The 14,889-nt window shown below is 32.0% G+C and overlaps 1 protein-coding gene and 1 long non-coding RNA gene across 2 annotated transcripts in view; both read left to right on the top strand.

Annotated features, from left to right (window-relative positions):
• The window catches only part of LOC139501452 (sodium- and chloride-dependent neutral and basic amino acid transporter B(0+)-like), a 43,773-nt gene that overhangs the window by 17,281 nt on the left and 11,603 nt on the right, over window positions 1–14,889 (top strand). The gene's annotated exons all lie outside the window — the stretch shown is intronic.
• Window positions 1,121–4,182, top strand: LOC139500731 (uncharacterized). Its single transcript, XR_011658342.1, has 2 exons — window positions 1,121–1,679; window positions 3,211–4,182. It is a non-coding gene; the product is annotated as an uncharacterized lncRNA (long non-coding RNA).

Below are 14,889 nucleotides of genomic sequence, written 5' to 3'. Positions count from 1 at the left end.
CATTGACAGGAACCCCAACGAAAAATTAACACATTCACATCCCACAGATTTCTTTAGAAAAATAAAAGGTTCTGACTGAGTTTGTCAAGTACAGGATAACTCCTTTTTGGGGTATCTGCGATGCAGCAGTTGCCTGTTCAGTTTACAGAAGCTGGTCCTATCACGTGATCTGTTATAGAAGGTCTTATCTACACTAGTAGCACGATTTCAGTCTGAAACGGTCATTTTGGTCTGATCGTATCTTAATTGACTGGATTTACCGCTAGAGGAAAACGTCAAGATTTGTCAGATCGTTCAGTCTCCATTCGGATCGATAGTCTCATTAGGTAAATTAGTCCCGTTAAGGCATGTCAAGATATTTAAGACTGTATCTTCTAGCGAGCTGTTTAGATCCGTTAAGACCGTGTCAGACCAAAACAGACCATGGATACAAACTGACGTCAAGATGTTGTCAGACCGTGTCCAGTCGTGTTCAGATTTTAATAATTTGGACACAAAACGAGTGAAACTTTCCCATTATTTATCAGGGGTTGCTCCCCTTTCAAGAATAAAATAAAACTGTGAAAGAAGACGATTTTTTTTAACTGAAAGTCTACCACGTCCCCTTAATCATGTTATTTAAATAAAACAAATTTTCAATTTTAATTCTAACTTCTTCCTATTTAATTATTTAACACTGTTTTATAATTATATAAATAATAAAAGTAGCTCAAAGTCATTCTGCTGCACAAATCGCCGCGAATTGACTAAAAAAAATCAACAGATTGCCGAAATAATATTTGATTATTGAATATAAGCACTTGAACCTTTGTATTTAATGGTTTACAAGTGATTGCAATACGTTTTATATGCAATTACAGACTGCCGTACGTGGTGAAGAATTTGTCATTCATTTTTACACCCTTATTTAATAATAACGGATGTCGGCCGTGAACACTTGAAAACGTGATCTTAATATGTTAAATTAAATTTAAGATGTAACTATTTTTAAATATTGTAAATGAATGCATTATCATTTATCTTTTATGTTACCTATATAAATTGCATTTGAGTAAATTTGAGGCAGGGAAAAAATATATATAGATATAACTCTGTCTTTTATCGTTTTCTGTTTATTGTCATGACATTGTCCGTTAACTTTATTTTTGCCAGACTCATGCGTTTGACTTTCCATCTTTATTTTTTAATGTGTCTATAATTCGAGAGCCTTTTGTAAAAAAAACTACATACCAGAAGCCTTCGTTAAAAAATAAAGTTTGAATATTATAGCAGAAAAAGGCTTATAAATTCATTCAAATTTATATTTGAAATAGGATAAATAATCAAGAAAATGTTTATAAATACGTCAGACACTGTACTTAAAGTACATTTAAAGACCAGGTTACATATATATTACATGCATACAGCATAATAAAGCTGGTTTAATTTGAATGACTATCCATTAGGGACATTTTTCGACGATAATTAATCAAATCTGACAAGTTTAATTAAAAACGGAAAATAATTCTTCGCCCGTAAACGATTTACCGTTACCGTACCCTCTTTATTTTTGTTGCATTCATGTCGCATGTGTGTCGGCAGTGTCAGCGCTTCTAATAGCTAACTTATTTTACATAAAATCGTTGACATGGTAGAAGGAAACTATAGTACAATATAAGCTGAGCTGGAAATTGCAATTGGTGAGTAGAAATGAATATTTTAATACATGTCTATCAGAATAATCATTGATCATGGATCATCACCCAAGAATTTGAAGGAAAAATGTTCACATTTGTTGAATTTGTGCATACAGGTATGAATCGACGTTCCAATACTCCACACTCTTGGATAGTAGCCTGTTCAAAGGCAAAGTAAGAATTTGGGCTTGTTAAAAAATTGTTCCTGTGATTGGACCCCCCCCCCCTTTTTCATGTTTTTTGGAAGATCAATGCATGATTTAAAAAGTTACATATAAACTAGTATGGTTTAAACCTCCTTTTAAAAATGGCGGGATCCACCCCTGTTTATTGCCTCGCATGCATTGACATGTGGGGTATTCACAATGGTATGGTTGTGCGGGATGGCCTATACAACAGTTACAAGACCTAAACCCCTGATCGAGTAATCCTATATATTGTATGTTAATGTATTGATAACTGTCACGTCCTAAATTTGCATGAAATATTTGTCACTTTTTTTTTATTAACCAATAACCAACCAATCTTCACATGTTACGATGTAGTCCGAGACAAGCTTGTCTGGCAAAACAGCCGTTTGGACGTCAGAGTAATCTCAGACTAGTTACGACGATGATATACCTATTTATATAGCCACTGGTGGGTGATGTACAATAATTATAATTTGTCACATATGTGTTATGAATACCTTCAACATGTTCAAGGCTTGGGTTTATATATATGCAATAACCTCAAAATTGTCCGGGGCAAAAAAAAGAGTATATTGATATTGTGCCCTGACATGCCTGATTCCAAATGATGAGACGACATTGCGTCCTTAACAACAATTTTTAACACTTTTCATCTTTTGTGATAAGAAATTTAAGATTTTACCGGGTATGATTCATTATTTTGTTATAAATGATTTGTTATGCTCTAAATTTTGTAGAACTTAAATATATGTTATAACAAGAAAAAGAAATTATGTTGAAATTTTTATTTTTATCTTTTGTATATTAATTATTATTCACTGTCATGACTGTCATGACTAAAAAAAATTAGATCCCACGCATGCGCGGCATAGTTACTGTAAATAAGTGCCGGACACGTTATCATCAGTATGTTGATGGATTATAAAGAAGAAGAAGAATCTTATAAATACTATTTGCTTTGTCACCATGTCACGTTGGTAGTAATATTCAACAAATTCTATTTTAAAATAAAAAAAGTATTATAAATTGATCACAACAAGTATAGTGCTATACAATGCTATAGCCTCTATTAGACAGTAACCCTTCAATGAAGTATACACCTAAGAAAACATTGATGTAGAAAGAGAGAACATTTTGTTTTAGAAATAGAACCTCAAAAAAGGGTTTTATTCTTCTTCTCATAAGGGACTTATCAATTAAATTGTATAAGTCATAAATTCATTTCTTTACATCATTAAACTTTGTTGTCAAGCAAATTATGATTGCTAGTTTTTCTTGTAGATAAATTATACAAGTTTATATATAATAAATACTTTATTCTTAATGTATGTTTTTTTTTGTAGATAAGATATCACATTGGTTTGAGCATGATTCCCAGCCAGATTATGAAGCGGCATATATCATGTATATCAATGTATATATAGGAAATATATAGTGTCACTAAGTTACTCTCATATGGTACCTCATTTGTACCTGTAGCTATAAATTGTGAAATGGTGGATTCATTCATAATTTTGTGTTACTTATTGGTTTGGAAATAACGTTGATAGAGCTAACATCATTATGTCATGATGTACAGTTGATGGGATGAATCATGATCTGATTGGACAAAAAGAGAATTGTGAATTGAACAAATAGCAAACTTACAATTCATAGAAAAAATGTAGGAAATACAATGTACTACATTACTTGGTGACAGAGCATACCTTTGATATATATATATATATATTTGAAATAAGTAATATTAACAATTTGAAATAAAGAGAATTTAAAGTTTTCTAGGAATATTAGTAGTGCATCATATCTTAATTCCATGATTATCTTGGATAGTTATATCATTAAGAATAGAAAATTGGAATAATGGAAATTTCTAGTTTCAGTGAATATCAATCATTGTCAATACTAAACTGCAGCATCATGATCATACATCATCTGATTCACCTTGGATAATTATTCATTTGAAATAAGAATTTGGATATAATAAGAGTTTCTATGCTGCCATTGCTATTGTTGGCTACATGTACCACCAGGGAGTGTTAAACCTCCTTTACTTTCCATGAGGGTCTGTCACGGTCCATCACTATTGGTTAGTGTCATATATATGCATGATGATGGAAGTTTTTACCAACCTAGACAAGCTTTAGTTTACAGCCCTGGCATGGTTGTTGGTTAGAGTCGAATGACAGCTTGCTGTATAGTTATAATAGTCTGAATGTATCTACATGTATTTTAATAATCTTCTAAATTACTGTTCATTCTGAAACTGGCATTTTATAATAGTAGTCAAACATATTAAACAATACATGTACTTCAAAGTATCATTTTATTTTGTCTCGCCTTACACAAAAGTCATGAAAGTTGGTTGTATACAAGAAATTTGTATTACAGTCTTGGGGTGATGATGTAAGCTATTTTATAGAGCTTTACATTTTAAAAGCTAAAAGAGCTGGATGTTTCTTGTCTTGTATTCAGATGCTAGTAGGTAATTAATATGTTATGATGTTTCAGTTTGCCATTATATGTACATTGCACCTGACCCCATTTTCATGGTTCAATGACTGCATGTAAAATATACTGTTACTTAATCAATGAAATGCTCTTTTATACTGTATATTTTATATATGTAATTGGATACATTTTATTGTATATGAGTATCTTGAAAGATCTACTTGTCTATCAGGTTGGGTTGACCTGACCTTGACCTTCATGGATAATTTAAGTGATTAAGGTTATTTCAGTTTGATACAATGTTAACATGGTTAGGTTTGTTTCTCAGTTTATACTTCCTAATAAAATTGACACTGGAAATGGGGAATGTGTCAAAAAAGACAACAACCCAACTTCAGAGCAGACAATAGCCGAAGGTCATCAATGTTTCTCATAAGCTATAAGCTACATTGTACATGTATAGGATCACTACTTTTGGCATAATTATGGAATAAATGTAAGTTGTACATGTTTGACATTTTTGAATGGCTTATTTCATCTGACAATGACACCATTTTCATGGTTTTTATGTTTAGTCTTTTTCTCTGTTTCTATGGTTACTATAAACGTTTAACCATAAATTTGGGGTATGGAAGAACTGTGAAATTCAAAAATTCATGAAATTCATGAAATTATCTGTCCTATATCTGTCGGGCATGGTTATTTTGACTGGACTTCATTTTAATGGATTATTGATAATGTAAAGTTTATGTGATACTTATAGACTAGTAAAATCTTCTTATTTCAGAATTTCAATAAAAAGATCATGAATAAGTCCACATTTAAAAGAATGTCTGTTTCCCATCCCAGGGGGCTTATTTTTTACCTGGGTGTGGGGAGGGGAAACAAACAATTTTTATTTTGGCCTAAGGAGATATGGTGAGACGACTATCAACCATTTAAACCATGTAGACCAAGTGATTTACTTGTTAGTCACTATATAATAGGTCACTGCACACCCTTCAACAATGACCAAAAACTAAAACTTTATAATGAGCACCCTATAAAAGGTTCAGCCTGTAATGAGGCATCTGACACAGTTAATGTAAAATATTCAGACGAAAAACCCAACAGTGATGACAATTTGATTATTATACCATACCCTCCCCCCCCCCCCCCTCCCTTGAAGTTAAATGTCTAATCCCTTGGTGTACTAATATGAATAGTATTTTACTGGAAATGTTTCGGAAAATAGATATTGATGCTAACGTAAATATTTTATCCAATAAAAAGACAGGAAATAAGTCGGTGAACCAAAAAGTTCAAATCTAATTGAAAATTAAAGTGCCCATGAACTCACTGATCATGCACGAGTGATTCTATTCATAAAAAGTGTCCGTGTAACAATTAAGAAGAGTCTGTGTATCATCGAAAAAGAGTCTGTGTAACACCCCTTAATGTACTGTTTTTCTATAGCTCTGCAAGGGGGGGGGGGGGTCAAAGTCGTTCAAAGGTCACTGTACGGCCTTTAACAATGAGCAAAATCCATACAGCATTCTAGTACGGCATACGTTTTACCTCAGCGAACTCACTGTCTTGGTGATGTATCAATCATTTGCTTCAGGTCGATCCATTTCGCATCTCGTCATGAATATGCGTGATATATTTGCCACTGGACATTAAGGAGCAATCAATTTATCAGTTTCATTTAGTGATGCATGCTAATTATATATAGTTCTCAAATGATAATTGTCTAAAACTGTTTCCATTTTTGTGTATTTTATTTTTTAGCGTAAATTTTAGAATTTCTTTCCGAATCTTTCTCTTTGCATTTATTTGTTTGTAAACATTTAATAAAGTAGTCCATGTCAGGGGTTAGATTGTGTACAGCCAATCTAGGACCAGGGCAGTAGAACAGAAAACAGTCTCCATTGTATACATACATATGCATTTATGTTGAAGCGTAAAACAACGACATGTAGTTGAGCTCGTTTTGGTGAAACAATTACTGTCAAATCTTTATAATATATATATCTGGTAAAGTTGTCATAAAAGCAAAAACGGACGAAAAAGTTGGCAACAATTTATAATAAGACTAAACTTATTTTGGCCGTTTCGTTTCTTCTAAAGTGTTAAATTCAAGTTGACAACCATGCGACTGGCTTACTTGGAGATTCAGGTGACCTTTTTCGTTTTTTAGAATTTCAATCAAAGTTCGTATATCCCTTCAACGATTTATTCAATTTTTTTTAAACGTATAGATAGCGCGAAACTCTCACTACACCATGCATAGACTATTTTTTTTTCGACCAAATGCGGCTGCTTATTTTTACAACCGAACAACCAAACGTCCGCACCCAATTTTAGCAAAGATATACTGTCGAACGGGAGATGTGAATATTTCTATACCCAATCAATCATTTGGTTTTGAAAACAATTTTAAAGGTATACATTAATACGACATCAACCCAACGACACATATCAATCAAAACATTAAGAGTCAACACACAGATTTTTGTTATAGAAAGAAACCCTATACAGAATAAAAAGCCTAAACCGCAACATGACTAAATAATACGGGAGCAGTGATTTTTTTTAGACAAAAATGCAAGTGTTCCGTAGAAATATTTCACGTACCATTTTTTTTTATTTCGATCGTTGAAAATTATAGCAGGTGTGATATAAATCAGTAGATTCAGGCCAAAACTATAATATGGAAATATAATATGAAAATTAAGCCTGCTTTGTACTAGACCGACACACTGAGATGGATTTTTAACCGGATTTTTGTGACAAAAATGTCGGTTATTGATTTGGGGATGTACGGCGGTCGGGCAGTCGGGCGGGCGGGCGGGCGGCAATCAAATGTTGTCCGTGCATTAACTCATGAACCGTTCAACCAAAGCTTTTAAAATTTTAATATGTTGTTACTGACAACTAAATAAAGGTCAAGTTCAATAATGGCGATTTTGACTTTTACCGTTCAGGAGTTATGGTTCTTGAAAGATTGAAAAATGGAGTTGTCCGTGCATTTACGCATGAACTTTTCTACCAAAGCTTCCCAAATTTTAATATGTTGTTACTAATGAAAGAATGGAGGTCAAGTTCAATAATGACGAATTTGACTTTTACCGTTCAGGAGTTATGGTTCTTGAAAGATTGAAAAATGGAGTTTCCAGTCGTGTCCGTGCATTTATGCATGAACTGTTCTACCAAAGCTTCCGAAATTTTAATATGCTGTTGCTGATGACAAAATGGAGGTCAAGTTCAATAATGACGATTTTGACTTTTACCGTTCAGGAGTTATGGTTCTTGAAAGATTGAAAAATGGTTTTTCCCGTCGTGTCCGTGCATTTTCTCATGAACCATTCAACCAAAGCTTTTGAAATTTTAATATGTTGTTACTGATGACAAAATAGAGGTCAAGTTCAATAATGACGATTTTGACTTTTACCGTTCAGGAGTTATGGTTCTTGAAAGATCGTAAAATGGCGTTTCCATTCAGGTTGTTGCATTTACTCATGAACCATTCAATCTAAGCTTTTCAAATTTTAATATGTTGATACTGATGACAAAATAGAAGTCAAATTTGATATTGACGATTTTCACTTTCACCATTCATCAGTAATGGTTCTTGTGATATTGCCAGGACACAAATAAATGTTAATAAATCCGGTTTGCTGTCGTTGTGACAGCCTCTTGTTAACGTGTAAGTTCACAAGCTAACAGTTCGAAAGAAAGAAAAAAACTCTTTGTTAGACCCGTTTGGGATTCGGACTAAAGTCCTCTCGCTGTTGAGGTGAACTTATTCTCACGAGACCAACCAGGAGAGATCTAGAGGTCGCATAGTCATACCATGGAAGTATTATATTGACGTCAATATAATACTTCCATGGTCATACCAAAAACTCGAGCATAATAAACAATACAGTTTAACAGAATTATCACCGTTACTAATGCGATTTTAAAGTCATGATCTTATCTAAATTAGATACCGTTATGTGATGTTGGTATCTACACGTATGAATAGAGATGGCCGACATCAGAGTAGATTGAGAGGACCATCGCTCTCTGCAAATTGAAAACTCTTCCTCAATGATGTTAGTGGTCCCACTGTAGCGAGCTGTTGCAAGGCTAAATTTCTATCCTTATTAAATCTTCTCTCATTATTCAGTGGTTACCGTATTTCAAGTTTACTTTTAATCTTATTGTCGAACGACTATTTGAAGTGCTTCCTATTATATTTAAAACTTGTGTTCTCGTTATGAACACGAATGAAATATTTGCCACTGGAGGTGACTGAGGCAAACAACAATGAATCACCATCACTAAAATATAAGTATTTGTTCTCACAAAATACTTTGTAATTAATTAGAAGAATGATGACAATTTCTCATCTATTCACGTTTTGATCGAGCCGCTTCAACCTCAAATCTTGCTGCATTGTTTTACATTTAGGCTACTAGTATTAAATACTATTGTATTCATTGAAGTTTACATGCGTAGTTTTTTTTATTCAAAAGAATAAATTAATATTTATAAATAAATTGGACTGAACAAACAACACTAATTATTTCGCATTTGCATGTAACGCAGTTTAGAAAAATAAAAGATTGGATTTTTTTTAGATTAGCACACATGCAACGCATCCCCACTTAGGAGTCCTCCAAAAAGGTAAAATTTACCTGTAAGGGAACATGTATGTCTGGTGTATGTATATCACTCGTTCCATCTACAATATACGGAAATGACACGACCGGGTATTGTAAAGCTTTGAGGGACTTTTAATGTCAAATTCATATCCCTGGGCGAAGAAATTACCAAGTTTGGAAAACACCGTGTGTACACTGACTTATAAAAGTGTTTATGTCTTTCATGCTGTCTAGTCTGAGAATAAAAGTTTGAGCAGTTTTTGAAGGTAAAAAATAAAGGTTTAATATTATTGCAAAAGTCTGTGAATAATTGAAAATAGGACGTTCCGGAAAACACAAGTCGCTATATTAAATGCTTGTAAATCTCTGTTACATGTGGTGCGCTTCTATTTAAATACCTTTCTGTTAATTAAGAAAGTGTAAAAACAGTTATTGAAATCCGGCTGAAAAAAGGGAAAACGAATAGTGACTATCTAACTTATTTTTCAAATATCGAATACACAAATAAATCTCTAACCATCCACGCTTACAATTTGTTTTTACTGACAGGTGTCTGCTGGCATTCGATTGGATATCAGTTTTATGTAGGCGTAACAATTCATCCCATTTATCCAATCAGCTGTCTTGTGTGCGATCTCATACGGTTCACATGGTCTAGTTTTTTATAATGATAGCGATAAAAATTATTCGTGCAGAATATACATACACTATAAAACAAAAATATCCTGTCCAAAAATGACTTACGAGACACCATATTAACCAAATAACTATTTAAAAAATTAGACAGCATACATGTAAAATATTATCATTCATAACAATTACTATTTAAAAGGGAAATATTATACACACATTTACAAATAAATGGTTTTATAAATATAATTTACAGCATGATCTAATACATCTATGCAACATACATTTAGGCGAGTCTTCAAAAAAATAGTTCATTTCACTATTAAGGCAGCAACCATTTGATTTTCTTGGGGGGGGGGGGGGGGATTTTTTTTCCAAACATTTTTTTGGCGACAAATTTTTTTTCTTTCAATATTAGCATTACATATAGTGTCAGCTGAGGGTAAAACAAACATTTTTTTTCTCAGAGTCAAAAACAAATTATTTTTTTTCCAAAACTCGAAACTAACTTTTTTTTCCAAAAAAAAACATAGCCCCCCTTTCCACCCCCAGAAAATCAAATGGTTGCTGCCTAAAGCTACCGTTTAATCTATCTTTGAATTCAATTAAAAACAAGTTCACATTTTTTTTTAACCCTAATGTAACCGTATGTTAAAGCGTTGTCATCCGTATCAATAAATTGTTTATCAAAATTGAAGTGCATGAGTATTATTAACGTCTGGGATGAGTGTGAGATTTCTCTGTTGATGGGAATTAACAAAATTTAGCTGAATTTGTATTATTCAAATTAATGAAAAGGCAAGCTAGCGTGTGTTTAAAATGATATTGTTGGAATGGATTTATAACATTAAAAATGTGTGTAACCGATTTTAGGTTGACTTGGACTGCGAATTTGAAAATAATTTATTTGTGAAATCACATTCTTTAAGATGACATATTTTGTAAGTACGTTAACCTTTTATTCTAATTATAGTATCTTTGAAATGCATTTTATAGCTTACTATGCGGTATGTGCTTTGCTCATTGTTGACGGCTGTACGGTGACATATAGTTGTTAATGTCTGTGTAATTTTGGTCTCTTGTGGACAGTTGTCTCATTCGCAATCATACCACATCTTCTCTTGTATATTTATATAGCTGTTACTTACAACTGTCATGTGTACATGTTCCAGGCTCTTGCCGCTGAAAGAGGTCCCTTTTCAAATATGAAAATAGGTGAATAGGTCGGGAAAACCTATCAGAAATATATATGATAAAAAAAACAGTAAAGTTCCCACTACTTTTTTGGTAAACTTTCTTGCTATTCCCGAATGTGTTTTTGTGATTTATGCAATTTTATTCATGGGCTAGCTAGCATAAAGAATTACATGTACTTTAAATGTATAAAATAAATTTTTTCTTCAATGATATATAATTAGGAATGGAAATTAAAAGCCTAATTCAAAAACATAAAAAGGATTTTTTTATTTGTATCTTTAAATATCCTCGAAAATAACTGCGTTTGAAAGCTTCTTTTAATATAATTTACACGTATATCGAAATGTGTTCATACCAATTGTCCCGCTTAATACCGATACCGCGTAACCTTAAAAATTAAGACATTACACAATCAAAACATTACAATTTTGTTTATTACAGATATATTTTATCATATCCACGGTTGAATGCACAATATCCCCACCAAGAGAACCGTCTACGGTTAGAGGTGGGACGACAGCCTAGATGTCGTGTGCAAAAATAATAATCACTTGGTACGGTTTCAGCTTGCGTATTGTAATTTTAAATAGTATAGATCGATTCGTGTTTTAAAATCAAACAAACGCTACTGCTTGCACTGATGATCAAAAATTACTTTTATATATATATATATATAAAACCAATGTATTTGTAACATGTTATTGGTATTAAATTGTATATTTTGATGATCATATTCCGTAATGTTATGCTCTGAATTCTATTCGATGTCTATAAAGCAAATAAAATGTATTTGTACTCGTAACAAGAAGGAGAAAAGATTGGGCTTCAATTTTGTCGAGTTACCAAAGTAAAATCAAAATTAAATTCTCCGACAATGCACATGTTGATATATTGTATATGTCATTCCAACACTTACACTTGTTCTTTTATTTGTGTGGCAAATTTAATGACCATTTTAATTCAAAGCTTGGATTTGCATCCTTCATTCTCCAGTACGTTTGAATTTCTACATACATCCAGTCAGTAATTAAAGTTGTGTGTTAAACGTCAATACGAAAGCAAACAATCCATAGTAAAAAAAGATATTTAGAGGGCACATATGTATCTTTCGTCTGACAGCACGTATACACCACAGTTATCGTAAATTATATAAACATATAAATAAAAATCGTTTTTTTTTTTTTTTTAAGACAAAAAAGAGAGAAGAACTGATAAGTGCGGGTAATCCATGCGCCTTGCCTCCTTCATGTTTCGATATCTTAAAAATTAATTATTCTTTTATCTATTATAACACGTGAAAACTACACCGGTGAGTTCCATACATGTCATAAACTTACAGCTGGTCCTGAACATGCATGAAGTATTTGCCACTGGACTTTAAACAACAATCAATCACACTACAACTTATAGTATATATAGTTGTGAAATACAAAATGTATATTATAATGATACATTTAGATGAATAAATAGAATACAAATACACACTACTTTATATAACTGACACAATTTAAAGGAATACTCTCTAAACTATACTAAACAAACTTCCTAACAGTGCATGTTTTTTTAATGGTTTTACATGCGGCGCTCAAATATTTTGCATGGTCTTTTGGTATATGATATTGTAAGAACCTTTAACGTTTAATAGATTCACATTCGTTACTTTGCTCAATATAAAAAAAAACATAAGCATTAATTTATATTAAAAACTGAAGGTCAGACATCACTAATACGTGTTCATTCATTCTTTATTAAAGTTTAGACCTTTTTATCAAGAATGATGATGAGAGTAATTGTAAAATATAATAGGCATGTACTTTCTTACGTTATGGATCATTGATTTTGTTACCTGTTGACCCGGTTGATTACTAGCACGTGCCATTGAACTCGACCGTTTTAACTAAAACAGATTTTATTTCAAATCAACGCCATATATATATATATACAAAGTACTATATACATATTATATGGATAAGAAAATAAATATTATAAGGATATATTGTTTGAATGAAAATTTTTATACGGTGATATTTTAACACCGTCCCGACAGAGACTGAATGCAGTATATGATCAGGTTTCGGGATCCGGGAAGTCTTTTTTTCGAATTTCCGAATGTCGGGAATATTTTTTTCCAACTTTAATAGAGTAACTCGCACGAAAAAAAAATAAACATACCAAAAAAGCAACAGCTTCAACGGTAAACTAGGACATATATCAACAGAAAACGAATTAAAGAAACTGTCATGCATAAAACAAAAATATGCATGACTGTGTTAATTTGCCTCCGCTGCATTTCTGTGGATTGTCTCATTGGCAATCATACCACATCTCCTTAACTTTTTTAGGTTACGTTTAGGATTTTCCGTTACTAATCTTCAAATACAAAAAAAAAATTTTTACCGGTGTTCACAACATTTCAAGGTTAAATTTATGGCATACATTCTGGTGTGTATACAATTAACGTACGTCCTTGTATTTAACTATCAATATATATTTATATAAACTAACATTTATTAAAAAATAAACAACATATATATATAGAAGAATAATTTATTAGTTTTTTAACAAAACAAGAAAAGAAATAAAGAATTAACACAAGATTTAATCTTTTTTTTTTTTAATTAATCAAAATATACTTCAAATTCTAATAATAAAATACATATATACATGTATTAATCTAAAATGCATTATCGAGTAGAAGGGGCGCAACTCGTGGTATCAAACCGGTATACTGAACGGATCAAAAACAGGGTCTGAAAATTTTGAACGTTCTTTTGTATCCATGGTCTGTTTTGGTCTGACACGGTCTTAACGGGTCTAAACAACCCGCTAGACGATTCAGTCTTTTCCGTCTTGACACGCCTTAACGAACTGATTTACCTGATGAGGCTATCGATCTGAACGGCGACTTAACTATCTGAAATATCTTGACGATTTTTTCTAGCGGTAAATCCAGTCAATCAAGATGTGATCAGACCAAAATGACCGTTTCAGACTGAAATCGTGCTACTAGTGCTACCTGCCAATGTAAATAAACACTGAAAATTCTGTGGCTTTTTGCGAATCGCTACTTGAAAAACGACACCTGTTTCTGTTCAATGAATAAAGACTACAGCTGAATCAATCTAAAAATTCGGTCCATATTTAACAGAATGACCAAAGAATATTAATTGTATTCAGAAAGAAGTTAAGATTATTTTTAGTTTTGTTTGATATGTTTATATCAATAGAACTAGGAAATCTGGAAATATACTTTTATAAAAATTACACGAGTCAGAAGTAGAGTGTTTGCAGAAAATAATGTGATGCACGTGTAGTGACTAGTGTGCCAATAGTCCAGTCAAACTAAGATTTAACCTCAAACTAATTGCAACAAAAAATGTTTGAGTTCTAATCTATTGTATTATGCCCTTTATATACACAGAAAAAAGTCCCCTAAAATCTAACTTGAGGAAAACTCAAAATCAGCATTTTTAATTTTCTATGGAAATTAACATTGGAAGGGGAGATAACTCCGCAAAAATGAGTCTTTTTTGGTCAGTTTTTGGTTGATTTTCTTGAAATTTATGTAAAGTATGATACTTTGATGGGGTTATCAGTTGATATTTGACTAAATTATGTAATCTCCTGCTGTACAAAACCGAAGTGTTATGGGTAGTTTTATTTTTTTTTGTGCATTTTTAATTAAAGAAATTGCAAATTTGAAGCTTTGTGACCATTTTGAAAAAATAATGTGAAAATTTGGTATTGTTCATTGTTGTTTATATCTGTATATTATATTTTTTTCAGCATCTAACTAATCTAAAGAAACTTTAAACCACAAAATAAATACAAAATAAATAATACATGAGCAGTTTAATTAAATTTTTTTAATATGGAAACCACGTTAGAATTTATTTATGTGTTTTTAAAAAGCTTAACAGTTCAGAAATATCATTAATAATAACTGATAATAAACTTTTCCGTTTATTTTACATGAGAATTTTATGATTTTCAAGCTTAATTAAAATGTACAATTACGCGTGATTAGTCAACGGCCCTCTAATGAATAAAAATCCTACTATTTTAAATTTTAATTTACTCATCCTGAAATGTTTATGGCTTCTGAGTTTTTTAGTC

The sequence above is a fragment of the Mytilus edulis genome, chromosome 13 (genome assembly GCF_963676685.1).
Source record: "Mytilus edulis chromosome 13, xbMytEdul2.2, whole genome shotgun sequence".
Classification (NCBI taxonomy): domain Eukaryota; kingdom Metazoa; phylum Mollusca; class Bivalvia; order Mytilida; family Mytilidae; genus Mytilus; species Mytilus edulis.
The sequence above is the reverse complement of the archived record's forward strand: the minus strand, read 5'-3'. Positions and strand labels throughout refer to the sequence as shown.